The following is a 27,832-nucleotide window of genomic DNA, read 5'->3' as shown; positions in this document are numbered from 1 at the left end:
CCTGATGGCTCTTCCAAGTGTGTGTAGACAACATATATATGTGGAGCTTAACCAGGTAAAACTGTGCTACTGACTATCCCACAATAATCGTAAGCTTGCCGCTGCTTTTCCCGGTTTACCCTACACAATAAGGTACTGGCTTGCAAGGTCAGCAGGAGTTGAGTGGGAAGAATAGCAGACTCCAGTGACAGATACAGATACATGCACATGCACCCACACATCCCATTAATGAACCAAGATAGATGAGCAATCACCAGAACTGTACAGGACAGCTGTCAGCCTCAGATATCGGATTATCAATTGCACTCCAGAGAACCAAATAAGTTCTGCTCTCCCATTGCCAGGCATACAAACTTGGAATTAACTTGACACACGCCAATCTCTGCTTAGCTTTCTCCCAATATTCTCAACAGTTGACCGTTAAATAATTGTTGAGTGTAGGTTTGAGAACTTGCTCGGTGGGCGACAGACATCGAAAACCCTCATGTGAATGGCACAACTCACCATAAAGTATACAACTGCATTTCAATCATTATCCGCTTGACCATAGCATGGAAAGAGACCTTACCCCATTGTGGGGGGGTGGGGGGGGGGGGGGGAAAGAGAGGATTTCACAAGTTAAAGGCACAAAGCCGCTCATTTCTCCGCAATGCAACCAAAATAGATACCGAACTCTGGATAAAGAAGCACACACTCACAAAGGAATTTAACTCCATTTATCCACATTACCTCCTCTTATACCCTTGTTTCGCACAATTCCATCTCAGAATTAAAATTAATTGACCTAACATATACTGTTTTTGTGAGAGTTCCACATTTCCACCACCCTTTCTCTGATGGGGTTTCCTAACTTCTTTCCTGAATGATTTTGATGTTATGTCCCCTTGACTGGACTCCCCCCACTAGTGGGAAACCCCATCAACCCTATCAATTCCTTTTACAATCCAGAAACTTCAATCAAATAACCCCTTAATCTTCTATATTCCAGGGAATTCAAGCTTAGTTTATGTCATCTCACCTCAGAATCTAAACCTTGGAGCCCTGCTAACATTCTGGTGAATCTGTGCTGCACTCCTTCAAATGCCAACATATCCTTTCTAAAGGTGCTGTGCCCAGAACTGTACACAGTTACTCCAGATGTGGTCTATCCAGGGCTTTGTATAGCTGTAGCAAAAGCTTTTCCCCTTCAGATTGTATCCTGCTCATTTTAGAGGCTAACATTCCATTAGCCTTTCTGATTATGTTCTGTTCCTGTCGACTACACACATGGCTCGCAGTTCCTGCCATCCTAGCCCACTATTTCCTCATTCATTTGATGAGCATGTCCCTTCAATGTTATGGAATGCCTCAATGAGCCAGCCACCTCAACGCTTTAAATGTCCAAGTCCATTGCTACGTTCTGGTCACCGATGTTTAGTCCATGTCCTCATGCAAGACCAGGCTCGCTGTGAACAAGTTTCATTTTCCTTCCTAGTCTGAGCGAGGTTGCCCATACCTGTCACAAAAGAATGCCAAATGCAAACTATAGCTACACAACCGCTCAAACAGACGCAACACAGGGTGACTCAAAATAAACTTGAGGTCAACCAAAACTCCGCTGTCCGTATCCTGTCCCATCCCCCCCATCACCCCTGTGCTCGCTGACCTACATTGATTCCCGGTCAAGCAATGTCTTGATTTTAAAATTCTCATTCTTGTTTTCAAATCCTTCCATGGCCTCACCCCTCCCTATCTCTGTAAACCCCTCCAGCCCCTCGCCCCTCCCTATCTCTGTGATCTCCTCCAGCCCGACAACACTCTGAGATGTCTGCACTCCTCTAATTCTGGCCTCTCGAGAATTCCTGATTTTAATCGCTCCACCATTGGCGGCCGTGCCTTCAGCTGCTTGGGCCCAAACTCTGGAATTCCCTCCCTAAACCTCCCTAACACATTCTCTTTCTTCCTAAAGATGCTCCTTAAAATCTACCTCTTTGACCAAGCTTTTGGCCACTTGTCCTCATATCTCATGTGGCTGTGTCTAATCTTGCTTTATAACACTCCTGTGAAGCATCTTGGGTTGTTTTATTAAACGAGGGCAGCTTATAAATATAAGTTGTTGTTGTGGGGCACATTTTGGAGGCTTATCAAGGTAGGAGAGTAATATTGGAATTGAGCTCAGCTTTCCATTTTTAGCCTTTGACTACATCATAGGCTAAAAGTAGAGTAACTTCCTCTACACTGCCCCAACAATGCACCTCATCTGCAACAAACAACAAAGAACAGTACAGCACAGGAACAGGCCATTCGGCCCTCCAAGCCTGCGCTGATCTTGATGCCTGCCGAAACTAACACCTTCTGCACTTCCGGGGCCCGTATCCCTCTATTCCCTTCCTATTCATATATTTGTCAAGATGTCTCTTAAACGTCGCTATCGTATCTGCTTCCAACACCTCCCCAGGCAGCAAGTTCCAGGCACTCACCATCCTCTGTGTAAAAAAACTTGCCTCGCACATCCCCTCTAAACTTTGCCCCCCGCACCTTAAACCTATGTCCACTAGTAACTGACTCTTCCACCCTGGGAAAAAGCTTCTGACTATCCACTCTGACAATGCCACTCATAACTTTGTAAACCTCCATCATGTCGCCCCTCCACCTCCGCCGTTCCAGTGAAAACAATCCGAGTTTTTCCAACCTCTCCTCATAACTAATGCCCTCCAGACCAGGCAACATCCTGGTAAACCTCTTCTGTACCCTTTCCAAAGCCTCCACGTCTTTCTGGTAGTGTGGCGACCAGAATTGCACACAATATTCTAAGTGTGGCCTAACTAAGGTTCTGTACAGCTGCAACATGACTTGCCAATTTTTATACTCTATGCCCCGACCGATGAAGGCAAGCATGCCGAATGCCTTCTTGACTACCTTATCCACATGCGTTGCCACTTTCAGTGACCTGGATCTGTACGCCCAGATCTCTCTGCCTGTCAATACTCCTAAGGGTTCTGCCGTTTACTGTATACCTCCCACCTGCATTAGACCTTCCAAAATGCATTACCTCACATTTGTCCGGATTAAACTCCATCTGCCATTTCTCATCCCAAGTCTCCAACCGATCTATATCCTGCTGTATCCTCTGACAATCCTCATGATTATCCGCAACTCCACCAACCTTTGTGTCATCCGCAAACTTACTAATCAGACCAGCTACATTTTCCTCCAAATCATTTATATATACTACAAACAGCAAAGGTCCCAGCACTGATCCCTGCGGAACACCACTAGTTACATCCCTCCATTCAGAAAAGCACCCTTCCACTGCTACCCTCTGTCTTCTACGACTGAGCCAGTTCTGTATCCATCTTGCCAGCTCACCTCTGATCCCATGTGACTTCACCTTTTGCACCAGTCTGCCATGAGGGACCTTGTCAAAGGCTTTACTGAAGTCCACATAGATAACATCCATTGCCCTTCCCTCATCAATCATCTTCGTCACTTCTTCAAAAAACTCAATCAAATTAGTGAGACACGACCTCCCCTTCACAAAACCATGCTGCTTCTCACTAATAAGTTTGTTTGTTTCCAAATGGGAGTGAATCCTGTCCCGAAGAATCCTCTCTGATAATTTCCCTACCACTGACGTAAACTCACCGGCCTATAATTTCCTGGATTATCCTTGCCACCCTTCTTAAACAAAGGAACAACATTGGCTATTCTCCAGTCCTCTGGGACCTCACCTGTAGCCAATGATGATGCAAAAATTTCTTCCCTTGCCTCCCTCAGTATTCTAGGGTAGATCCCATCAGGCCCGGGGGACTTATCTACCTTAATGCTTTGCAAGACACCCAACACCTCCTCCTTTTTGATAATGAGATGACCGAGACTATCTGCACTCCCTTCCCTAGGCTCATCATCCACCAAGTCCTTCTCCTTGGTGAATACTGATGCAAAGTACTCAATTAGCACCTCGCCCATTTCCTCTGGCTCCACACATAGATTCCCATCTCTGTCCTTGAGTGGGCCAACCCTTTCCCTGGTTACCCTCTTGCTCTTTATATATGTATAAAAAGTCTTGGGATTTTCCTTAATCCTGTTTGCCAATGACTTGTCATGTCCCCTTTCAGCCCTAACTCCTTGCTTAAGTTCCTTCCTACTGCCTTGAAATTCCTCAAGTGCTTCACCTGTTCCTAGCCTTCCAGCCCTTACAAATGCTTCCTTTTTCTTTTTGACTAGGCTCACAATATCCCGTGTTATCCAAGCTTCCCGAAACTTGCCAAACTTGTCTTTCTTCCTCACAGGAACATGCCAGTCCTGGATTCTAATCAGCTGACATTTGAAAGACTCCCACGTGTCAGATGTTGATTTACCCTCAAACAGCCTCCCCCAATCTAAATTCTGCAGTTCCTGCCTAATTTTGTTATAATTAGCCTTCCCCCAATTTAGCACCTTCACCCGAGGACTACTCTTATCCTTATCCACAAGTACCTTAAAACATATGGAATTATGGTCACTGCTCCCGAAATGCTCCCCCACTGAAACTTCGACCACCTGGCTGGGCTCATTCCCCAATACCAGGTCCAGAATGGCCCCATCCCTAGTTGGACTATCTACATACTGTTTCAAGAAGCCCTCCTGGATGCTCCTCACAAATTCTGCCCCATCCAAGCCCCTAGCACTAAGTGAGTCCCAGTCAATATTGGGGAAGTCAAAATCACCCACCACTACAACCCTACCTTTACATCTTTCCAAAATCTGTCTACATATCTGCTCCTCTACCTCCCGCTGGCTGTTGGGAGGCATGTAGTAAACCCCCAACATCGTGACTGCACCCTTCCTATTCCTGAGCTCCACCCATATTGCCTCGCTGCATGACCCCTCTGAGGTGTCCTCCTGCAGTACAGCTGTGATATTCTCCTTAACCAGTAATGCAACGCCCCCACCCCTTTTACATCCCCCTCTATCCCACCTGAAGCTTCTAAAGCCTGGAACATTTAGCTGCCAATCCTGCCCTTCCCTCAACCAAGTCTCTGTAATAGCAACAACATCATATTTCCAAGTACTAATCCAAGCTCTAAGTTCATCTGCCTTGCCTGTTATACTTCTCGCATTGAAACAAATGCACTTCAGACCACCAGTCCCGCTGTGCTCAGCAACATCTCCCTGCCTGCTCTTTCTCTTAGTCCTCCTGGCCTTATTTACTATGCCCTCCTCATTTACTTCACTAGCTGTCCTACTGCTCTGGTTCCCACCCCCGCCACACTAGTTTAAACCCTCCCGAGTGACGCTAGCAAACCTTGCAGCCAGGATATTAGTGCCGTTCCAGTTTAGATGCAACCCGTCCTTCTTGTACAGGTCCCATCTGTCCCTGAAGAGAGCCCAATGGTCCAGATATCTGAAACTCTCCCTTCTACACCAGCTGCTCAGTCACATGTTTAGCTGCACTATCTTCCTATTTCTAGCCTCACTGGCACGTGGCACAGGGAGTAATCCAGAGATTACAACCCTAGAGGTCCTGTTTTTAACTTACTACCTAACTCCCTAAACGCCCCCTGCAGGACCTCATCACTCTTCCTGCCTATGTCGTTGGTACCGAAGTGTACCACAACCTCTGGCTGTTCACCCTCCCCCTTCAGAATGCCCTCTGTCCGTTCAGAGACATCCTTGACCCTGGCACCAGGGAGGCAACATACCTTCCTGGAGTCTCTTTCACGTCCACAGAAACGCCTATCTGTGCCCCTGACTATAGAGTCCCCTATAACTATTGCTCTTCTGCGCTTTGTCCCTCCCTGCTGAACAACAACACCAACCGTGTTGCCACTGCTCTGGCTGCTGCTGTTTTCCCCTGATAGGCCATCCCCCCCAACAGTATCCAAAACGGTATACTTGTTAGAGAGGGGGAAAGCCACAGGGGATTCCTGCACTGACTGCCTGCCCCTTCTAGCAGTCACCCATCTATCTGCCTGCACTTTGGGTGTAACCACTTCTCTAAAACTCCTGTCTATGATGCTTTCTGCCACCTGCATGCTCCTAAGTGTATCCAGTTGCCGCTCCAACCGATCCATGCGGTCTGTGAGGAGCTGCAACTGGGTACACTTCCTGCAGATGTAGTCGTCCGGAACGCTGGAAGTGTCACGGACTTCCCACATCTCAAAGGTGAAGCACTTCACCCCTCTAACTGACATTTCTATCACTAATTAGTGATAGAGCCCGTCTTATATCATTACTTCCTACGCCATCCACCTTTCTAGCCTGTGTCAGCAAGACTAATAATTTAGGGCCAATCTGTACTGACGTTTGGTCAGTTTCATGATGGCAGGCTGTGCCAATCTGCAATAAATTGATATTGTTGAATCAATTTCTCTCAAGACTTTGAGTTGGCAGAGCGAAATTTTCATCCGATGTGTCTGAACTTGATTCAAAAGGAAGGATAATAAAATTTCCACTTTTGAGGCAGCTGCAGAGGAAAGTTTATTTGCAAATGCCACAGCCATTCTTTGCAAGCAAGTCCTAGTTCACATGCAACACCTTCTTGGTCATTTTAAATAGGACCATGACAAATCTATCTGGTGTGTTTTTGCATCTGAGGCTTTTTTCATGTATGCCCTTTACTTCACTAGAGGTTCAGACAGTGCATAAGAGGCCTCAGCTTCACTCCTGTCTTCCCTTTTGTTCATGCTGCCCGTCCTCCCATTTCCCTGCCTCTGTACCTGCTTAAAGCCTGATGTACCTCTTTTTCCTATTCTGACAAAGGGTTACAGACCTGAAACATTAACTCTGTTTCTCTTGCTACAGATGCTGCCTGACCTGCTGAGTATTTCCAGCATCCACAGTATTTTGCTCTATGTATTAATATACAGCAGACTTATCTCTATTGCTCTACCACCATTTCACAGAAGGGTTCCAGACAGTGGGATGGGATTAGCTTTTTCCTCTCCTGAACCAGAGTATTTTACTATTGCATGAGAACCAGTTAACTGTGTTTGGGATGTACCTTCCCCTCTATGGGACAAAATATACTGATAGTATGCAAGTCTTGTAGTAATTTGAGTATTGCTGAAAATAGAGACATTTTAGATTAGATTAGAGATACAGCACTGAAACAGGCCCTTCGGCCCACCGAGTCTGTGCCGAACATCAACCACCCATTTATACCAATCCTACACTAATCCCATATTCCTACCAAACATCTCCACCTGTCCCTATATTTCCCTACCACCTCCCTATACTAGTGACAATTTATAATGGCCAATTTACGTATCAACCTGCAAGTCTTTTGGCTTGTGGGAGGAAACCGGAGCACCCGGAGAAAACCCACGCAGACACAGGGAGAACTTGCAAACTCCACACAGGCAGTACCCGGAATCGAACCCGGGTCCCTGGAGCTGTGAGGCTGTGGTGCTAACCACTGCGCCACTGTGCCGCCCTTTTGAAGCTTTTCGTCTTGCGCTCATCGGGACAACACACAAGAATACCAATGTAAGGGAAAACAACAAATTTAAACAGTATGAGAGGAGTGCTGATTGGTTGGCAAGCGAACTCTGATTGGCAGAGGCATTACCATGGAGAATGCACCAGTTTATGGTGACTGCCAGTTCACTGCCAAGCTTTGTTTGAAATTTAAACCAGGCAGCTGGACTCTGATTGGTCAAGTCATTGCCCTAAGGAATGAACCAACGAATGGCTGTCACTTATTTTGTTCAGCCGAAACAGGCACAATGTGTATACATGTTCTTTCTGTCTGCAAAGAACAGGGCCCTATGTGTTAATATATGTAGCTTCCAGTACACGTAAATGTGCCACACTGCGAGCCCTACTGACAATCTTAAATTAGTAGTCAGTGTAATTCTTAGCACACTGAGGATTATTTAGCAAATGTTATCCAATCGCGGAATCACATCTCATGTTGAACACTGTGTTTTGAGTTTTGCAAGCACGGGCTGGTTGGGTATGGCCTGTCCCTTGCCCATTTCGAACAGCAGAAGGGTCATGTTGTTTGATACGATCCGCCAGTCTTTGGGATGTACGGCCTATATACCTAGCATCACACTGGCATTGAAATTCATATATCACATTACTGATTTGTGTGATAGGCAGAACGTCTTTTTGGCTTCACGGCAGCATCCTGCTAGTGGCGAACACTACACGTGTTGCTACTGCATAGTAGCAGTGTGAAACAGCTAGCATCACCTGTTGCTCAAATTTTTGGGCTACATTACCCTTCCAGGGTAATTTGAGGTAGACTGGGCACCTTTCAAGGCCAAAAATGACAGCCTTAGGCTGGTTCATAAGTTTGCGCGATATACAGCAAGAAATTATCTGATCAGGGTAGCCATTGTCACGCAGGATGCCTTCGATTCACCCTATTTCAGCATCAAGCTTGCACGGTGAACAAATGGCTCGGGTCCTATTTACAAGGTTGCCGATACGGCCAAACTTATAGCATGTGGAACTGTAAGAATCCCAAAGCTTGGCAGTCACCATAAACTGGCACATTCTCCATGGCAACGTCTCTATCAATGAGTTCACTTGCCAAGCAATCAGCACTCTCTTCTCATACAGTATAAGTTTGTTGCTTTCTCTTACATTGGTATTCTTGCAAATTGTCCTGATGAGTGCAAGACACAAAGCTTTTGACAAAATGTCTCCATTTTCAGCAATACTCAAGTTCTGTACTACCTAATGACTCTTGTAGTAATATAAAACACTCCCATGTTAACATTCAGTGCCATATAACTAACAACATGGAAACAGGGAGAGGCCATTCAGCCCCTCTAGCCTTTTCCACCATTCAATTAGATCAAGGCTGATTTGTATCTTAACTCCATCTACCCCCCCCCCCCCTTAGTTCTGTAACCCTTAATCCCCTTACCCAACAAAAACCTAACCAAATAAAAGCAAAATACTGTGGATGCTGGAAATCTGAAATAAAAACAAGAAATGCTGGAACCAATCAGCAGGTCTGGCAGCATCTGTGAAGAGAGAAGCAGAGTTAACGTTTCGGGTCAGTGACCCTTCTTCAGAACTAAAACCTAACCATCTCAGTTTTGAAATTTTCAATTGGCCCCCAGCGCCAACAGCTTTTTTGTGGGGAGTGCGTTACAGATTTCCACTGCACTTTTGCACAAATTTACAACATTTAAAAGCCATTGGGCGGCACAGTGGTGCAGTGGTTGGCACCGCAGCCTCACAGCTCCAGTGACCCGGGTTCAATTCTGGGTACTGCCTGTGTGGAATTTGCAAGTTCTCCCTGTGACCGCATGGGTTTTCGCCGGGTGCTCAGGTTTCCTCCCACAGCCAAAGGCTTGCAGGTTGATAGGTAAATTGGCCGTTGTAAATTGCCCCTAGTGTAGGTAGGAGAATTGTAGGGAATATGTGATTACTGATAGGATTAGTATAAATGGGTGGTTGATGGTCAGCACAGACTCAGTGGACTGAAGGGCCTGTTTCAGTGCTGTATCTCTAAATAAAATAAAAAATAATAAATTGTGCTAGAAGCTGGCCCTGGCCACACCCCCAGGCTGAATTAATCACCACTGGGAATTTCCACCAGTTCTGATAATTTGTGGAACCTCCTTGAAGACCAACAAACTAAGAAAGTTATTTTGAGCACAAGGACGCTGATGGGAATGTTTTACAAGCTTCTGAATGTAACTGTTTTTGAATTTGCTAAGAAACTGATCACTGTACCCCAATCTAAGTAGCAAATGGTTCTGTATACTTTTTAAAAAGCCATTTTCAGTCGATTAAAATCAGGTTACTCACAGGTGGTGGATTGACACTGATTAAAAATGTTTATTTTTTTTTGTGGCAAACCCATTTTCAGTTGTATTCATCAAACTGCACCAAGTTACCACTCTTAAATACATCAAGGAATATTTTAAAAAGCAAACTTTTGAAAAGTATAGAACATATTCAAAAGCTGCCCAATTGTGCTGGTTCATGGCAGAATTTGCATTGAGCAATATGCAAATAAGTCTGAACAGAAACACGAGAGAAAATGGGGTGTAATTTATGCTCTGATTGCCAATTGCACCCAAAGTGGACACTCTACTCATCTCGCTCTCATTTTAGGTTTATGCCCCTTGTTCTGGAGTCCCATCACAAGGGGAAACAGTTTCTCTCAATCGATCCCCACTAACTCCTTTAATCATCTTAAGCACCTCAATTAGATCTTCCACATTCAAGGGAAGCTACAAATGTGGCTACTGCATATCTATGAAAGCACAAGGGTGGGTCATTTGCAGACAAGTTAGTTTAGTTTCATACAATTAAATGGGTGGACTGGGGAGTGAACAATAAGCACATTTCATTTTGATTACACATGATGCAGTAGGTTTTATATTCGATGTTTGAGCTCAGCCACAAAAATGGAAGTAGGCGAACTGAATTTTCCAGAGGAATCCTTACACAATACTAATAACCTCTCTACTGGATCAGTGATAATTGCTTTCTTGGGCAGGAACTTTAATGTGTTTTTAAAAAATTAATCATGGATACGGGCATCGCTGGCAATGCTAGCATTTATTGCCCATCCCTAAATGCCCTTGAGAAGGTGGTGGTGAGTCACCTTCTTGAACCGCTGCAGTCCTTGGGGTGCGGGTACACCCACAGTGCTGTTAGGAAGGGAGTTTCAGGATTTTGACCTAGCGACAGTGAAGGAATGGTGATATAGTTCCAAGTCAGGATGGTGTGTGACTTGGAGGGGAACTTGCAGGTGGTGGTGTTCCCACGTATCTGCTGCCCTTGTCCTTCTCGGTGGTTTTATTACTATAGGACGTTTTCATATGTTAAAGATGCTGGATAAATATAACTTCTTGTTGTTGTTGGTAGAGGTAATGGATTTAGAAGGTGCTGTCAAAAAACATCATGAATCCAGCTTACTATTTACTTATCTTGTTGATATTTTTCCTCACAACTGAGAAATTGATTCAACAGACATTTTGGGGCAGATGTCAATCATTTAATTAAAAATAATTCTTGGCGAGCTATCCTAAACAGATAAATAACTTTTTCTTTAAAACTAAATTTTTATCACTACAAAAATGTGGTCAAAACCTTATCGATGGTGAAAAGCATTGAACAGAGTGTCAGGCAAACCAACCCCCCCTCACCTGCCAAGACTGAAGCACGCATTATTTTGCCACATGAACATTAAAACTTAAAATTGCAAGCCCTGACTGGAAGGACATTTGCATAGTACCAGACAATGTTGAAACAATGGGGACCCAGCAGTTACTTCCCCAATACACAGAAGTGGTCAAACCAGTTTTAGTCACATGTCTAATGGGCTGTTGCAGAAAATTTGAACTTCCAACAAAGGATTCTGAAGAGACTGTCCCATATAAGCAGCTAGTCACATGACTAACCTGCTGGGCAACCCCGGAGGTTTTTTGAATTTGAGCTCCCAACAAAGGCTTCGGAGCAGAGAAGCCTTGGTGATCACGAGTGAAGAAGGCTGTGATCCTGGAGCTGAAGCAGAATCTCTCTGCCTGCCTCCATCTCTTTCCCAGGAACTAAATCTTGTGAAGACACGTAAACTCAGAGAAAAAATCTCCTACGTGAACAAGGTTTATGAAGAATACTGGGCCCCAACGAAACACAAGACCAAATCTTCAATCAAGAACTACAGGGAGATCCAGAAACAGTAACAGGAAATTGCCTCAAACTGTTCTACTTATCTTTTCTTCTGCTCTTTTCTGTCCTTATTTACATGTGTATCGCGTGTGCATGCTAGCGTGGGTGCATCATATATCCATAGGTGTTAACCATATTAGAGTTTAAGTTTAAGGTATAATAAATTTCATCTTTCTTCTTTAAACCACAGAAAGCCTGTTTGTGTTCATTTCATTGCCTTATAATTGGAAAGTTGTGAACAAGGATTCACAAAGAGGGGAGTTCAAAACACATTGTGTTTAAAATTAAACCCTGTTACGATAAGGCCAGGTAAAGACAGCAAAAGACCCCGAGACACATTGCTCACCTGGTCATAACAAGAGTGACAAGTAGCCTGGAAACTCACTGCTTACATCATCTGCTGGGAAGGAAGGTGTCTGGTTACTGAGCAGCTTTAGAAGGAATTCTAATCTCATTAGTCATTACAGAGGAAGTTTTTTTTTTAATGACATCACTTCAATCTCTTTTCCAAAGGCAGCAACCAGCTGTGCCACATCCAAACACACTAATGTCATTGTACAGTGTAGAACAATAGTGAATGCCATTCTTGTCTTTTTATAATCACAAATTATAGGGAGGGTGACAGGTTACTTAGATAGTGCGTTACTTGATGTATTCATCTCTGCCAGAAAATGCCCTGCTCTTACTCAACAGGCTGGACAGTTGCTTAATTTCCGTGCTTAAGTACGATGCAAATGCAGCAGGTCAGGCAGATAACTGGAAGCTTTCACCCACAAGCCGCTGTGCCAGGCTGTCACTCTGCATTGCGTACAAGGTACAGAAGGCTGTGACAGAAATGTACAAAAGTGAGACTGTGTACCCAGTCTGAGGGCAATCAGGTGATCAAAAGAACAGCTTGATAGGGGAGCTTTGTGAAGACTTAGTCCCATTCCCTGAGTCACTGTAACTTGCATTATTTCCCTGTCCCTCAGTACAAGATCGGACTAACATGCCATAACAAAAACCCTGCATTTAAATAGCACCGTTAGCATAGCAATACATTCCAATGCACTTCACAGGAGCGATTAGCAAATAAAATTTGACACAGAGCCATGTAAGCATAGGAAGCTCGACACCATCCAGATTAGCACCCCATTTACCACCTTCAACATTCACTCCCTCCACCACCGATGCACAGTGGCAGCAGTGTGTACCATCTACAAGATGCACTGCAGCAACGCACCAAGGCTCCTTAAACAGCACCTTCCAAACCCGCGACCTCGACCACCCACCTAGAAGGACAGGGGCAGCAGATGCATGGGAAACACCACCACCTACAAGTTCCCCTCCAAGCCACACACCATCCTGACTTGGAACTATATCGCCGTTCCTTCACTGTCCTGGAACTCCCTTCCTAACAGCACGGTGGGTGCACCTACCCCACATGGACTGCAGCAGTTCAAGAAGGCAGCTCATCACCACCTTCTCAAGGGCAATTAGGGATGGGCAATAAATGCTGGCCTGGCCAGCGACGCCCACATCCCATATAAGAATTAAAAAAAGGGCAGAAAAGCTCAGTCTGAATGGTAGGTTTTAAGGGCCGTCTTTAAAGAAGGAGAGAGAGAGAGTGGTTTAAGGAGGCAATTCCAGAGGTCAGGGCCTAGGCAGCTGAAATCATGGCCGTCAATGGTGGAACAACTAAAATCAGGGATGTGTAAGAGACTGTAATTGGTGCAATGCAGAGATTTCGGAGGGTTGTGGAGGTGGAGGAGGTTACAGAGATAGAGAGGAGCGAGGCCATGGAGGGGGTTGAAAACAAGAATATGAATTTTAAAGTCAAGGCATTGGTGGACTGAGACCCAATGTAGGTCAGCGAGGACAGGTGTACTGGGTGAATGAGACAGGGTGTGGTCAAGCTCATTTTAAAATAAATTATACCACCAATCTCACAGGGGAACTAGCAATGGCTAATAAACGCGACCATCACCAACAATCCAACAATTAAAAAAATAGGCGACAAGCAAGCCAATTTGTGGTTGTGTTTGGGGGGTTGGGGGGTTTGGGGGGGGGTGGGGGGCGGGGGAGGGATTTTGTGCAAGGGAGAATAAGGGCTGCAGAGTTCAGAACACTTTGTGAGGAGATTTCAGGCGGAGGAGAGAACTGAAAACATTCAATGTTCAGGTCATAAAAGCATGGACTGGGGTTTTGGCAACAGTGAGGACGAGTTAAGGTCATCAATGGGTCTGATTGTGACAAACAGCAGTCTTGGCAAGGACTGGATGTGGGGGTTTGACATTTCTTGATTACTTGTTCATGTGTGCTTCGAGTGAAATCTTTTTATTGCGAAGTAGATTGTATGACCTTCCAGAGACTTGAGCCAATAATCCAAGTGGAGGGAGTGCTGCACTGTCAGAGGGTCAGTACTGAGGGAGTGCTGCACTGTCGGAGGGTCAGTACTGAGGGAGTGCTGCACTGTCGGAGGGTCAGTACTGAGGGAGTGCTGCACTGTCGGAGGGTCAGTACTGAGGGAGTGCTGCACTGTCGGAGGGTCAGTACTGAGGGAGTGCTGCACTGTCGGAGGGTCAGTACTGAGGGAGTGCTGCACTGTCGGAGGGTCAGTACTGAGGGAGTGCTGCACTATCGGAGAGTCAGTACTGAGGGAGTGCTGCACTTTCAGAGGGTCAGTACTGAGGGAGTGCTGCACTGTCAGAGGGTCAGTACTGAGGGAGTGCTGCACTGTCAGAGGGTCAGTACTGAGGGAGTGCTGCACTGTCAGAGGGTCAGTACTGAGGGAGTGCTGCACTGTCAGAGGGTCAGTACTGAGCGAGTGCTGCACTGTCAGAGGGTCAGTACTGAGGGAGTGCTGCACTGTCAGAGGGTCAGTACTGAGGGAGTGCTGCACTGTCAGAGGGTCAGTACTGAGGGAGTGCTGCACTGTCAGAGGGTCAGTACTGAGGGAGTGCTGCACTGTCAGAGGGTCAGTACTGAGGGAGTGCTGCACTGTCAGAGAGAGGGTCAGTACTGAGGGAGTGCTGCACTGTCAGAGAGAGGGTCAGTACTGAGGGAGTGCTGCACTGTCAGAGGGTCAGTACTGAGGGAGTGCTGCACTGTCAGAGGGTCAGTACTGAGGGAGTGCTGCACTGTCAGAGGGTCAGTACTGAGGGAGTGCTGCACTGTCAGAGGGTCAGTACTGAGGGAGTGCTGCACTGTCAGAGGGTCAGTACTGAGGGAGTGCTGCACTGTCAGAGGGTCAGTACTGAGGGAGTGCTGCACTGTCAGAGGGTCAGTACTGAGGGAGTGCTGCACTGTCAGAGGGTCAGTACTGAGCGAGTGCTGCACTGTCAGAGGGTCAGTACTGAGGGAGTGCTGCACTGTCAGAGGGTCAGTACTGAGGGAGTGCTGCACTGTCGGAGGGTCAGTACTGAGGGAGTGCTGCACTGTCGGAGAGTCAGTACTGAGGGAGTGCTGCACTGTCGGAGAGTCAGTACTGAGGAAGTGCTAAAGTAAAAACAAGAAATGCTGGAAATACTCAGCAGGACTGGCAGCATCTGTGGAGAGAGAAGCAGAGTTAACATTTCAGGTCAGTGACCCTTCTTCAGAACTGACAAATATTAGAAATGTAAAAGGTTTCAAGCAAGAAATGCAGGGAGTGGGGCAAGAGATAACAAAAGAGGTGTTGATAGGACAAGGTCACAAAGAATAACTGACCAGAAGGCCATGGAGCAAAGGCAAACGGTATGTTAATGATGTGCTGAATGACAAAGCATTCGTACAGAGAGAGTGTGAATAGCACCCTCAAGCACAAAGCATTCCAAGAACAACATACAGAATTTTTTTTTAATTTTTAAAATAACAGGAACAGTGGGTAGGCACAGTAGAAACAAACAAACCAAACAAAAAAAAAACTAAAAGAAAATAACCAAATTAATAGAAGAAAAAAAGAAAAACTAACATAAAAAGGGGGTGCCCGTCATACTCTGAAATTATTGCACTGTCAGAGGGTCAGTACTGAGGGAGCGCTGCACTGTTGCAGCTGCACTACTGAGGGAGCACTGCACTGTCAGAGGTGCTGTTTCTCGGATGAGATGTTAAACTGAAACCCTGTCTGTGCTCTCAGCTGGACATAAAACATCCCATGGCACTATTTCAAAGAACAGCAGGGAGGTTTCCCCAGTGTCCCGGGCAACATTTATCCCCCAGCAGCTAAAAACAGATTACCTGGTCATTACCATCTTGCTCTTTGGGGGATCCTGCTGTGCACAAATTAGTAACTGCGTTTCCCTGTATCACAGCAGTGACTACACTTCAAAAAGTACTTTTGCTTGGCCATAAAGTGCTTTGGAATATCCTGAGGTGGTAAAAGGTGTTATGGAATTGCAAGTCATTTTGTCTCGTCATATTGTGGTCGTTACCTTAACGCATTTTTTAAAAAAATTTTGAGAATTGTTCCTAACTTGCCATTCTAAGCTCAGATGGAAAGATAGATAAGGTTGTGAGAAAAATGTGCATCAAGGAATGTGAAACATAGTAACGGTCAAAACATTAATTGCAACCATTCATCTAAATCAGCTAAGAAGTTAATGCAGATCGACCACTAAAAGATAGCAAGATAGCAATGCCACAAAGGTGACTGAGTGCAGTGGGTTTTTTCAAGAACTATTATTGTGAAACTGTTCTACAGGTGAATATGGATACATTACACAGTATTATAATTACAGTATACTGTATTGATGGAGCAATGCACCCAAAAGTTTTGCAAGTTTGAAACAATGCCAATTATGCACTTAATCTTATTCAGTACATTAGCATGGTCTTTGGTCTTTAGCACAAATCCAATAGTGATATGACCGTGATTTGTGCTTACGATCTGCAATGTGTATGAACTGCCAGTTAGCAATTTGCCATATTTTTGGTTAAATTTAATTGTCCGGGTAAAGTAACTTCTTCTTGGCAGTGATTCGCACAAAGAAAATTACTTCAAAATGTAATCTCTTATGGAAATACAGAAAAGCAAATATGTTCTTCAGGGAGCAGAGTAGTTGAAGTTGATGGATTGACTTTGTCGCTAGATAAACTGTTAAAAAAATGTTCTAAATACTGCCTACCTGCAAGGAGGGATTCCCCTTCCCCTCCCCCAAATGGCTAATTTGGCCGCCAACATGGGACGGCCAGACTCATAAAGGAAAATGGCTCCTCTCAGGGTGAGCACAGCTGAAAGTGAGAGGTCCATGGAAATTCTACCAAATACAAGTCACTGCATTCAAAAAGAGCAGGGTGGGTGGGGGAAATAAATAGTCGGATCTCAATTAAGTATATTTGATTGCTGGAACATAACTTTGAAGGCAAATGGTGAAAAGTAAGAAGTTCAAAAGAGATTTAGGGGAAAGTGCACCCAGAGCAGGAAAATGAAGTGGGTCAAAAAAGGTTAATGGAATGTTAGCCTTTGTATTGAGAGGGGGAGAATATAAAAGGGAGGATGTTTAGCTACAGCGATACAAAATCCTGGTTGAACCACATCTGGAGCAGTTCTGGGCACTGCACCTTCGAAAGGATATACTGATCTTGGAAGGAGTGCAGCACAGATTCAGCACAATGTTAGCAGGACTTCAATGTTAAATTATGAGGTGAGATTACTGATACCATGTTTGTATTGCACGGAATAAAGAAGCTAAAGGGGTGATTGGATTGAATTTTTTAGGATTATGAAATTAATTGATTCAAGAGATAGAGAAGCTATTTCCATTGGTGGGGGAAACCTAGGATAATGGGACGTAACCTTTAATTCAGAGACAGGCCATTAGGGAGATAAGTTAGGAAAAACTCCTTCATGCAAAGGGTGGTTGTCGTGGAATGTTCTCCCACAAAGAGCAGTAGATGCTGGTTTAATTAACAGTTTTAAATCTGGGATCAATACATTTTTGCTAAACAAAGATATGTCCCTTTTTTACATGTTCATTTATGGGATGTGGGCATCGCTGGCCAGGCCAGCATTTATTTCCCATCCCTAATTGCCCTTGAGAAGGTGGTGGTGAGCCACTCTCATCTCACCTCTTGAATTCAGCTCTTTTGTCCATGTTTGAAACAAGACTATAATGAGGGCTGGAGCTGACTATCTAACAAGGCTCAATAAAAATGATATTGAGCCAAGACGGGTGGCTGGAGTTAAGATACAGATCATAAAAACATAAGAAATAGGAACAGGAATAGGCCACACTGTCCATCGAATCTGTTCCACCCATTCAATAAAATGATAGCCAGAATTCTACATTAATTTCATCGCTCGCACTATCCCCACATCCCTTAATTCCTTTAGTGCCCAAAAATCTATTGACCTCAGTCTTGAATACACTCAATGACTGAGCATCCACAGCTCCCTGGGGTAGAGAGTTCCAAAGATTCACAACACTCCGAGTGAAGACATTTCTCCTAATCTCAGTCCTAAATGACTGGCCCCTTATCCCGAGACTGTGGCCCTTAGTTTTAAATTCTCCAGCCAGGGGGAAACAGCCTCTCCGCAACTATCTTGTCAAGCCCTCAAAGAATTTTATATATTTCATTGCGACCACCTCTCAGCCCTTTAAAATGCAGAGAATATGGGCTCATTCTACTCAATCTCTCCACATAGGGCAGTCCTCTCAGCTGATGAACCTATGTTGCCACCCCCTCAAAAGCAAGTATATCTTTCTTGGGTAAGGAAACGAAAACTGGACACAGTAGTCCAGATGCGGACTCGCCAAAGTCTTATATAATTGTGTCAAGTCTTGCTTACTCTTATCGGCCAACCTCCTTACACTAAAGGCTCACACACCATTTGATTTCCTAACTGCTTTGTGTACCTGCGTGTTAACTTTGTGATTCATGCACTCCAGTACTTACAGCCTGCCATCCCGAAAATGACCCATTTATTCCCACCCTCTATTTTCTCTGTTAACCAATCCATGCTGATATATTACTCCCAATTCCATGAGCCTTAATTCTGTGTAATATCCTCTTATCAAATGCCTTCTGAAAGTTCAAATAGTTGACATCCACTTGTTCCACCTACCTACCCTACTAGTTACATCTTCAAAAATATTCTAATGGATTTGTCAAACACGACTTCCCTTTCATAAAACTGTGTTAACTGCCTAATCATACTATGATTTTCTAAGTTCCTTGTTACCATATTCTTGATATCAACCATGATCTCATTGAATGGTAGAACAGGCTGGAGGGGCTGAATGGCCTCTTCCTGCTCCTATGTCGCTCTGCCTTTAGGAGCAGTTGATGAGCAGTACGTGACATCTATTCCAAAGTTTGGTGACCCAGTAATTATATTTCCGGTCTGGATAAATCAGACCTCTATTTTTTTCTGGTTACTCTTATTGTCCAGTCCCATATATTGCTCCACACAAATGTAGGAATGGGGGACTTTCACAGAGCTAACAGAGGCAAACATGGGCCAAATGGTCTCCCTCTGTGCTGTATGTTGCTCTGATTGAAGAGATTGCTCGGTGATAGGATGAAAGTTTCCCCGATTGGTCCCAAAATAGGGGGCACCAGAGGTAATGGTGCAGGAGCAGAAACAGCAACAGGGGGAAAGTCCTTTGCAGGTGATTCTCTGGCTGCAATTAGATAAGAATGGAAGCTGGTGAGAGCAGTCCCACCCAGCTGGATGACAGTGGAGAGGCGTTGGAGGAGGATGGTGTGGTCAACCGTATCAACAGCTGCAGACAGGTCGAGAAGGACAAGGAGGAAAGTTTACCACAGTCACAGACACCTAGGATGTTATTTGTGACTTTGACGAGAGCCATTCTGATATTGCGGCAGGGAGTGGAAACCTGATTGGAGGGATTTAAGCATGGAGCTCCGGGAAAGATGTCCACTGATTTGGGAGGCGAGAATATGTTCAAGGACTTTGGAGATGGAAGAAAGGTTGGAGATGGGGTGGTAGTTTGCAAGGATGGAGAGGGGTCAAGGGTTGTTTTTTTGAGGAGAGGGGTGATGAAGGCAGATTTGAAGGGGAGGAGGACAGTACCAGAGGAGAGGGAAATGTTAACAATATCAGCTAATGTAGGGATCTGGAAGGGAGGGTGGATGGTCAGCAATTTAGTGGGATTAGCAGGAGGTGAAGCTGCTGACAAAGAGTAGCTCAAAGAGAGCTTGAGGGGAGACAGGAAAGAAACTAGAGAAAAATGCACGATTACAAGGAAATGCTACTGCATCTAACTGTGTATCTGTATCAGATGCAGTCCTTGATGTGGAAACTCGGTGTTTCAATGGAAGTGTTTCATTGTCCAGAAGAGCATAAAATTCAGTTTTAAAAAGTTTTAAAAAGAAGTACAAGTGAGGGGAGAATGTATAATATAGACCAAAGGCCGATCATGATATCATAGTAATCATGTTAATGATAAATAACCCATTTATACAGATTTGTATGGCCAGGCTATAGAATGAAGTACAAATTGATTATTTATTGAAATGTTGCCAAATGCATGCTAAAAATTGGGATTAGATCTAAACACAAGGAAATGGATGCTCATTCAACAAGTGGATTTGCATAGTACTGTTGTACACAAGTAAACCAGCCTATCGACTGAAACTGTTTTTGGGATTATCACAATTGCAACATCATTCTACTTCACCACCACCTCTCTCGACTCCTCCACTGTTGCTAAATTGTCAGTCCACTTGTCCGACATCCAGTACTGTATGAGCAGAAATTTCCTCCGATCAGATATTGGGAAGATCGAAGCCATGGTCTTTAGTTCCCCGCTACAAACTCCGTTCCCGAGCCATCGACTCCATCCCTCTCCCTGGCAACCGGCTGAGGCTGAACCAGACTATTCACAACCTTGGTGTCATATCTGACCCCAAGAAGACACATATCCACGCCATCACTAAGAAAGACCATCTATTTCCGTCTCCGTAACATTGCCCTGCCGTAGCTCATCTGCTGCCAGAACCCTCAGCGATGTTTTTGGTAACTGTAGACTTGACTATTCCTGCACACTCCTGACTGGTCTCCCACATTCTACCTTCCATAAACTTATCATCCAAAACTCTGCTGCCCATGTCCTTTCTTGCACAAAGTCCCATTATCCTATCATCCCTGGGCTCACTGACCTACATTGGCTCTCAGTCAAGCAATATCTTGATTTTAAAATTCTCATCCTTGTTTTCAAATCCCTCCCTATCTCTGTAATCCCCTCCAGCCCCTCACCCTCCCTATCTCTGTAATCTCATCCAGTCCCACAAACCTCCAAGATGTCCACACTTCCAATTCTGATCTCCCGAGCATCTCCAATTTCAATCACTCCACCATTGGCAGCCGTGCCTTCAGCTGCCTGGGGCCCGAAGCTCTGGAATTCCCTCCCTAAACCTCTCTGCCTTTCTACCTCTCTCTCCTCCTTTAAGATGATACTTAACACCTACCTCTTTCACCAAGCCTTTGGTCATCTGTCCTAATATCTGCTTCTGCGGCTCAGAGTCAGATTTCGCTCTATAACATTCCTGTGAAGTACCTGAGGTCATTTTATTATGCTAAAGATGCAATGTAAATGCAAGTTGTTGTTGCAATTGTGGAACTTCCAGAGAATAAAAGATTTGTCTGTTACGATACTGAAACAGAATTTCTTTTCACTTCAAATCAATTCCCCAGTGTTCTACAATACATTGAAATATATGAAAAGAAAATTCTGTGATATGTATCAGTCACTACTCCACTGTACTGTACCATGTTATCTTTTTGTATGATTCTATGGCAGAGTGCTTTCTACCGACATAAATTTGCCAGCAACTGAGGTAATGGCACACTACAGTGTCTTGGCAATCAACGCACTATTGTCAAAAGTTTACTCTTGGTGATAGCATTGAGGTAAAATCTAGAGTTGTACATTTCTGGAGTACATACTTGTGGCACTCTTCGTGCAAATCAAATAGCCCTGAGCAACTCTCAAAACAGATTTTGACTCCAGTTGATTGCAATGTTACCCCATTACATGGGCATTTTGTACCTGTCATCTATCTACAGACATTTCTCCTTTGACTGTAGCTATATCTGCTAAAGGCAACATTTTACAGAACGTCAACACAAGAGCAAAGTCCTGCGGATGCTGGAAATCTGAAATAAAAACAGAAAATGCGGGAAATACTCAGCAGGTCTGGCAGCATCTGTTGAGAGAGAAGCAGAGTTAACATTTCAAGTTGGATATGACTCTTCTGCAGAACTGGTGCTGACAGCTCACTGAAATTATTACCATGAGGTCTGAGGTCTAATTTCAGGCCAACCTCAGGCCTCCTGGGTTCAGACATGCGCTGGAATTGCTATAGCATCCTCACCTCGTCTTTCTTATTCTCTACCATCCAAATCTTGACCAGCTGGGATCAGAGTTGTCAATCCTGCAGGATTGACCTTGTGTCTCCAGGAGTTGAAGATTAATCTCCAGGAAACTGCGGCGAGCAAAGTCCGAGGAGAAAAATCATTGAGCGGTTGAAGTTTTTTCCCCATGTTTTCTTTGAATACCGGAAAAAGAGGTGAGGGAGGGGGCCTGAATGGGACTGGAACACGGAATGTTCAACACACCCCACAAAAAGACAGGCATAACTAGGACCCATGCAGGTATCCATAGCAACACCTATTATTTAAAGGAGGTGAGTGGGGTTGAAGGAGAAGTTGTTCAATGTAAGAACAAGTTCAGACAGGCAGAGGAGGGTGGTGGTGGATGGGGACTGGTTGGCTCTCTGTTCATGGAAGAAGCGGAGAGCCCTCAAACCGTCCTGGTCGCGGACAGAAGTGTAGAAAGATTGGACGTCCACACTGAAGAGGCGGCGGTTAGGGCCAAGAAACTGGAAATTGTCATAGAAACATAGAAAATAGGAGCAGGAGTAGGCCATTTGGCCCTTCGGGCCTGCTCCACCATTCAAAAAAGATCATGGCTGGTGGTCTAATTCAGTACCCTGTTCCCACTTTTTCCCCACATCCCTTGATCCCTTTGGCATTAAGAAATATATCTATCTCCTTCTTGAATATATTTAATGACTTGGCCTCCACTGCCTTCTGCAGTAGAGAATTCCACAGGTTTACCACCCTCTGAGTGAAGAAATTTCTCCTCATCTCGGTTCTACATGGCATTCCCCATATCCTGAGACTGTGACCCCTGGTTCTGGACTCCTCAGCCATTGGAAACATCCTCCCTGCATCTAGCCTGTCTAGTCCTGTTAGAATTTTATAGGTTTCTATGAGATCCCCTCTCATTCTTCTAAACTCTAGTGAATATAGGCCTAGTCAACCCAATCTCTCCTTATACACCAATCATGCCATCCCAGGAATCAGCCTAGTAAATCTTCTTTGCACTCCCTCCATGGCAAGAACATCCTTCCTCAGATAAGGAGACCAAAACTGCACACAATACTCCAGATGTGGTCTCACCAAGGCCCTGTACAACTGCAGTAAGACATCCTTGCTCCTGTACTCAAACCCCCTTGCAATGAAGGCCAACATACCATTCGTCTTCCTAATTGCTTGCTGCACCTGAATGCTTGCTTTCAGCGACTGGTGTACAATGACACCCAGGTCTCGTTGCACCCCAACCCCCTTTCCCAATCTATCTCCATTCAGATAATAATCTGCCTTTCTGTTTTTACAACCAAAGTGGATAACCTCACATTTATCCACATTATGCTGCATCTGCCATGCATTTGCTCACTCACCCAACTTGTCCAAATCACATTGGAGCCTCTTTGCATCCTCCTCACAGCTCACATTTCCCTCCAGCTTTGTGTGCAAACTTGGAAACGACATAGGGTTTCCGAAGAGTCATGGATGTAGATGGGAAGAGACTGGACCAGGGGAGAAAAGATAGATTCAAGATAGGAAGAAATAAGTTCAGTGGGGCAGGAACAGGCTGAAATGATGGGTCTACCAGGACAGTCCTATTTGTGGATTTTATGAAGGAGGTAGAAGTGGGCTGTCCGGGATTGTGGGACTATAAGGTTGGATGCTGTAGAGGGAAGATTTCCAGAGGAGATGAGGTCAGTGACAGTCCTGTGGATAGTAGCTTGATGTTCTGTGGTGGGGTGATGGTCCAGGGGAAGGTAGGAAGAAGTGTGAGAGACTTGGCACTCAGCCTCTGCAAGGTATTTCCAGCAATTTCTGTTTTTATTTCAGATTTCCAGCATATGCAGTATTTTTCTTTTATTTATTCTTTGAATACAACTGGTACAAGGACACCCAGGTCTCATTACACCTCCTCCTTTCCCAATCTATCACCATTCAGATAATAATCTGCCTTTCTGTTTTTACAACCAATGTGGATATTTATAAATATGAGAGAAATACTACAAGCCGATGGGCTCTGCAAATCATAGTAAAGCTGATAGGGCTGGTGGAGTGACAGGCAATATTTAACTTTATCCCACAAAATTACTTAACATATCTATTCACATGTAAGAAGTGGGTCACTGGTCATGTGAAGGGCATAGTTTATTTTTTTCCTGCTTGATTATTTGAGTGCCTCAACCTGATGGATTGATGCATTGACATATAAATAGCATCTGTGCACTTTAGTTGATCTCTGGTTTGTGAATGGCTTGTATTGACGTTGGGCACCTATGAATCTGTGGGCATGCACTAATGTCAATGTGTGGGGCACTTTATGACAGTTCATTCAGCGTCAGATTGGATGAAGTTAGTTTATTGTTGGTGAGCATGCCTCACAGGTGAAAAATCAGCCTCTGCAATATTACTAATTATACCAAAAAAAAGCTGTTGAATAACATATCAAGAATCATCCAATCAGATAAAGTGTCTGTTTGCTTTCCGATTGGCTGTGGGAAGGCACAAGGATGGGTGATGTAAAGATCCCCTGGCACAATTTCGAAGAACAGGGGATTTATCCTCAGTGTCCTGAGGCAAATATTCATCCCTCAACCAACATCATTAAAACAAATTATCTGTTCATTATCACATTGCTGTTTGTGGCAGCTTGCTGTGCACACATTAGTTTCCGCATTTCCTACGTCACAATAACGAGTACACTTCAAAAAGTACTTAATCGGCTGGAAAGTGCTTTGGGATGTCCTGAAAGGAACTATATAAATGCAAATCTTTCTTTCTTGTATTGATTCCATTGATGGTGCAACTTTAAATCACTGAGTCTCAGTTGACTGTGGTAAGTACATTTAACAGACAGGCAGACAGATTGATATAGGCATCTGTTTTTCACCATCTTTTCTGACACATTGATGTTAATAGAGATATCAGTCTAACAATGGTGAAATTATTAATATAGTAATATAACAATGGCCCCAGGAGGCTGGGCATGGGGGCGTGGCCAAACAATGTCTCTGCAACAGTGCAAAAGTAACTGGGTAGATGGCTAAATAAACAAACATATTATAAAGCTGTGTTAGGATTATCTTTTAACCTTGTTCAACAAGGATGTTTGCTAAAATGCATAAATTTAAGAATTGTGTGAAAATAGGTGGGGGGTTTTTTTTAAACATAGTGAATCATTCTATGGTAAAATAGTTTGAGCAGGAAGTAAAAGAGTCAGACTGGACGACTGGCCTATGAGCAGCTCTAAGCACAAACAAGTGATAACAGACAGAAACAAAGAATGGGGATGCTGACTAAATTTGAAGGCTGATGTGTTTCTAGAGAACACATTGTGTACAGTTTTGGTCTCCTCATCTAAGGAAGGATATACTTGCCACAGAGCGAGTGCAACTGCTGTTCACCAGACTGATTCCTGGGATGGCGGGATTGTCTTATGAGGAGAGATTGCAGAAACTGGGCCTGTGTTCTCTAGAGGTGATCTCATTGAAACTTACAAAATTCTTACAGGGCGTAACAGGGTGGATATAGATAGGATGTTTCCCCTGGCTGGTGAGTCCAGAACCAGGGGACACAGTCTCATAATAAGGGGTAGGCCATTTAAGACCGAGATGAGGAAGAATTTCTTCACTCGGAGGATGGTGAATCTGTGGAATTCTCTACCCCAGAGGGCTGTGGAAGCTTAATCATTGAGCATGTTCAAGACAGAAATCGATAGATTTCTAAATACTAATGACATCAAGGCATATGGGGATAGTGGGGAAAAATGGCACAGAGGTAGATCAGCCATGATCTGTTTGAATGGCGGGGCAGGCTTGACGGGCTGAATGACCTATTCCTGTTCCTATGATCATGGGGAAACAGTCCTTAGCATGCTCTAAGGGCATGATAAGGGTGGGCTTTTCTCCATGGTTTGAATAAAGAATTGGATTTACTATTGGGCACCTTGTGTTAAAGGGGAACCTCTATTGGACGATGAGGTCTTGTCAATCATGACCCCAGGTCCGCCCCTGAAAAAGGGTATAAAGGCAAAAGGTTTGGAAGGGCACTAGTGTAGTAGCATGTGACGGGGAGGACTCCCAAGAGTGGATCTATGCTGACTTCTGTCTAATGCTCGGGTATTTTGAAAAGACTCTGAGAAGAAGTAAGGTACTGAGAAGAAAAAAGGAAGAGAACAAGAGCTGTTTGCACCAGCCAGTCGTCCTGGCTAATCTAGATCAGTACTTGCTACTTATCACAGTTGTATGTTTTTGCTGTATAACTAGTGTGTTATATCTCGTTTTAAACTCCGATTAAACTCAACATACCCACCAGACTGGTTGCAGCTGATCCTGTGTTTCAAAGAGGACAAAGATAACAAAAGAGGAGAGGTGGAGAGGTTTAGGGAGGGAACTCCAGAGTCTTGGGCCCAGGCAGCCGGAGGTACGGCTGCCAGTGGTGAGACTTAGGAAGTGGGGTGTTTGTACAAGAGGCTAGATTTGGATGAGTGATAAGGTCTTGGAGGGCTGTAGAGCTGGTGAAGGTTACAGAGATAGGGAGGGGCGAGGACACGGATGGATAGAAACATGAAGAAGATGAGATTTTTAAAATTGAAACATAGGAGGACTGTGAGTCAATGTAGGCCAGAAAGCACAGGGGTGATGGGTGAACGGGACTTGGTGCCAGTTAGAATACAGCCAGCAGCGAATGACCTCAGGTTTAGGGAGTGTGGAAGACAAGAGAAGATATCCAGGAAAGTGTTGGAATAGTTGAGTCTAGAGGTAGCAAAATCACGAATAAAGTGTTTCAGTGAAAGCATCGAAGATGGGTTGAAGCAGGGGTGGAGATGGGCAATATTAAAAAGGTATAAATATAATGGCAGCTCATCCTCAAAAGTTACAGTGAAATCAAATAGCATCTCAACATTACATTTATTTCATAAGCCTACACATCCAGACAACTATGTGTCCATTTCAAATATTGGGCAATCTAATTTGGAGAACAAGATGCCTTTGTTTTGGGAAAAGTGCAACTTTTGATTTCTCAACTAGAATTCTGGTTGTGCAATATCCTTTTCAAATAGCTTCCCGATTCCCTTTTAATGTGTCAGCCTTGCCTCAGTGGTGGCACTCTCACTATTGTTATGACCTGGTGGGTGATGGCATGACTAGTTTCCATTGTTCACCTGCCAACTGACCACAGCAAGAGTTTTTGTTACTAGTTTAGTTTAGTTTAGAGATACAGCACTGAAACAGGCCCTTCGGCCCACCGAGTCTGTGCCGACCATCAACCACCCATTTATACTAATCCTACACTAATTCCATATTCCACCACCTCCCCCTATATTTCCCTACCACCTACCTATACTAGGGGCAGTTTATAATGGCCAATTTACCTATCAACCTGCAAGTCTTTTGGTGGTGGGAGGAAACCGTAGCGCCACTGTGCCGCCCCTTGTGTTAAAACTAGTGTTTTAACCCTTTGTGTTCCATTTGTGAAATAACCACACAGATAACAGGTTTTCTGGTAGGTAAAAAAAGATAACTATTTATTTTAAAACAAATCCCGAAATGATTGCAACACTATGTGCACACGCATTCACCCTCACATGCACTCTCAAGAATCCACAGATAGAAAAGTACAAGGTAAAAGGTATCCAGAGTTCAGGTTGTAAAAGTCTGTTGTTTCAGGAATAACCTGTGGGATGCCCTCGGGAGGTGAATTTTAAAGTCGAAGGCCTGTTTGCTGGTTGACTGGTATTCGTTGGGCTGTTACTGTCTCCGGGCAGTTCCCTTTGGGTTGAAGATGGTGCTGATGTCTTAGGTCAATTCACATCAATAGAAAAGTCATTTTTACAAAGGCACTCTCTTAACTCTGCTGTCGCTAGCTTCCAACTTGTCGCAGCAGGGTTCAACTGTTCAATTGGCTGGAAATGATCTCTCGCTCGCTCAG

At 44.4% G+C, this 27,832-nt stretch overlaps 1 protein-coding gene and 1 long non-coding RNA gene across 2 annotated transcripts in view; one reads left to right on the top strand and one right to left on the bottom strand.

The window, feature by feature from the left end:
* ddah1 (dimethylarginine dimethylaminohydrolase 1) overlaps window positions 1-27,832 on the bottom strand; it is a 158,370-nt gene that overhangs the window by 121,334 nt on the left and 9,204 nt on the right. The window lies entirely within an intron of this gene.
* LOC137372630 (uncharacterized) overlaps window positions 1-27,832 on the top strand; it is a 77,762-nt gene that overhangs the window by 49,350 nt on the left and 580 nt on the right. The gene's annotated exons all lie outside the window — the stretch shown is intronic.

Source organism: Heterodontus francisci, chromosome 8 (assembly GCF_036365525.1).
Source record: "Heterodontus francisci isolate sHetFra1 chromosome 8, sHetFra1.hap1, whole genome shotgun sequence".
Classification (NCBI taxonomy): Eukaryota; Metazoa; Chordata; class Chondrichthyes; order Heterodontiformes; family Heterodontidae; genus Heterodontus; species Heterodontus francisci.
The sequence above is the reverse complement of the archived record's forward strand: the minus strand, read 5'-3'. Positions and strand labels throughout refer to the sequence as shown.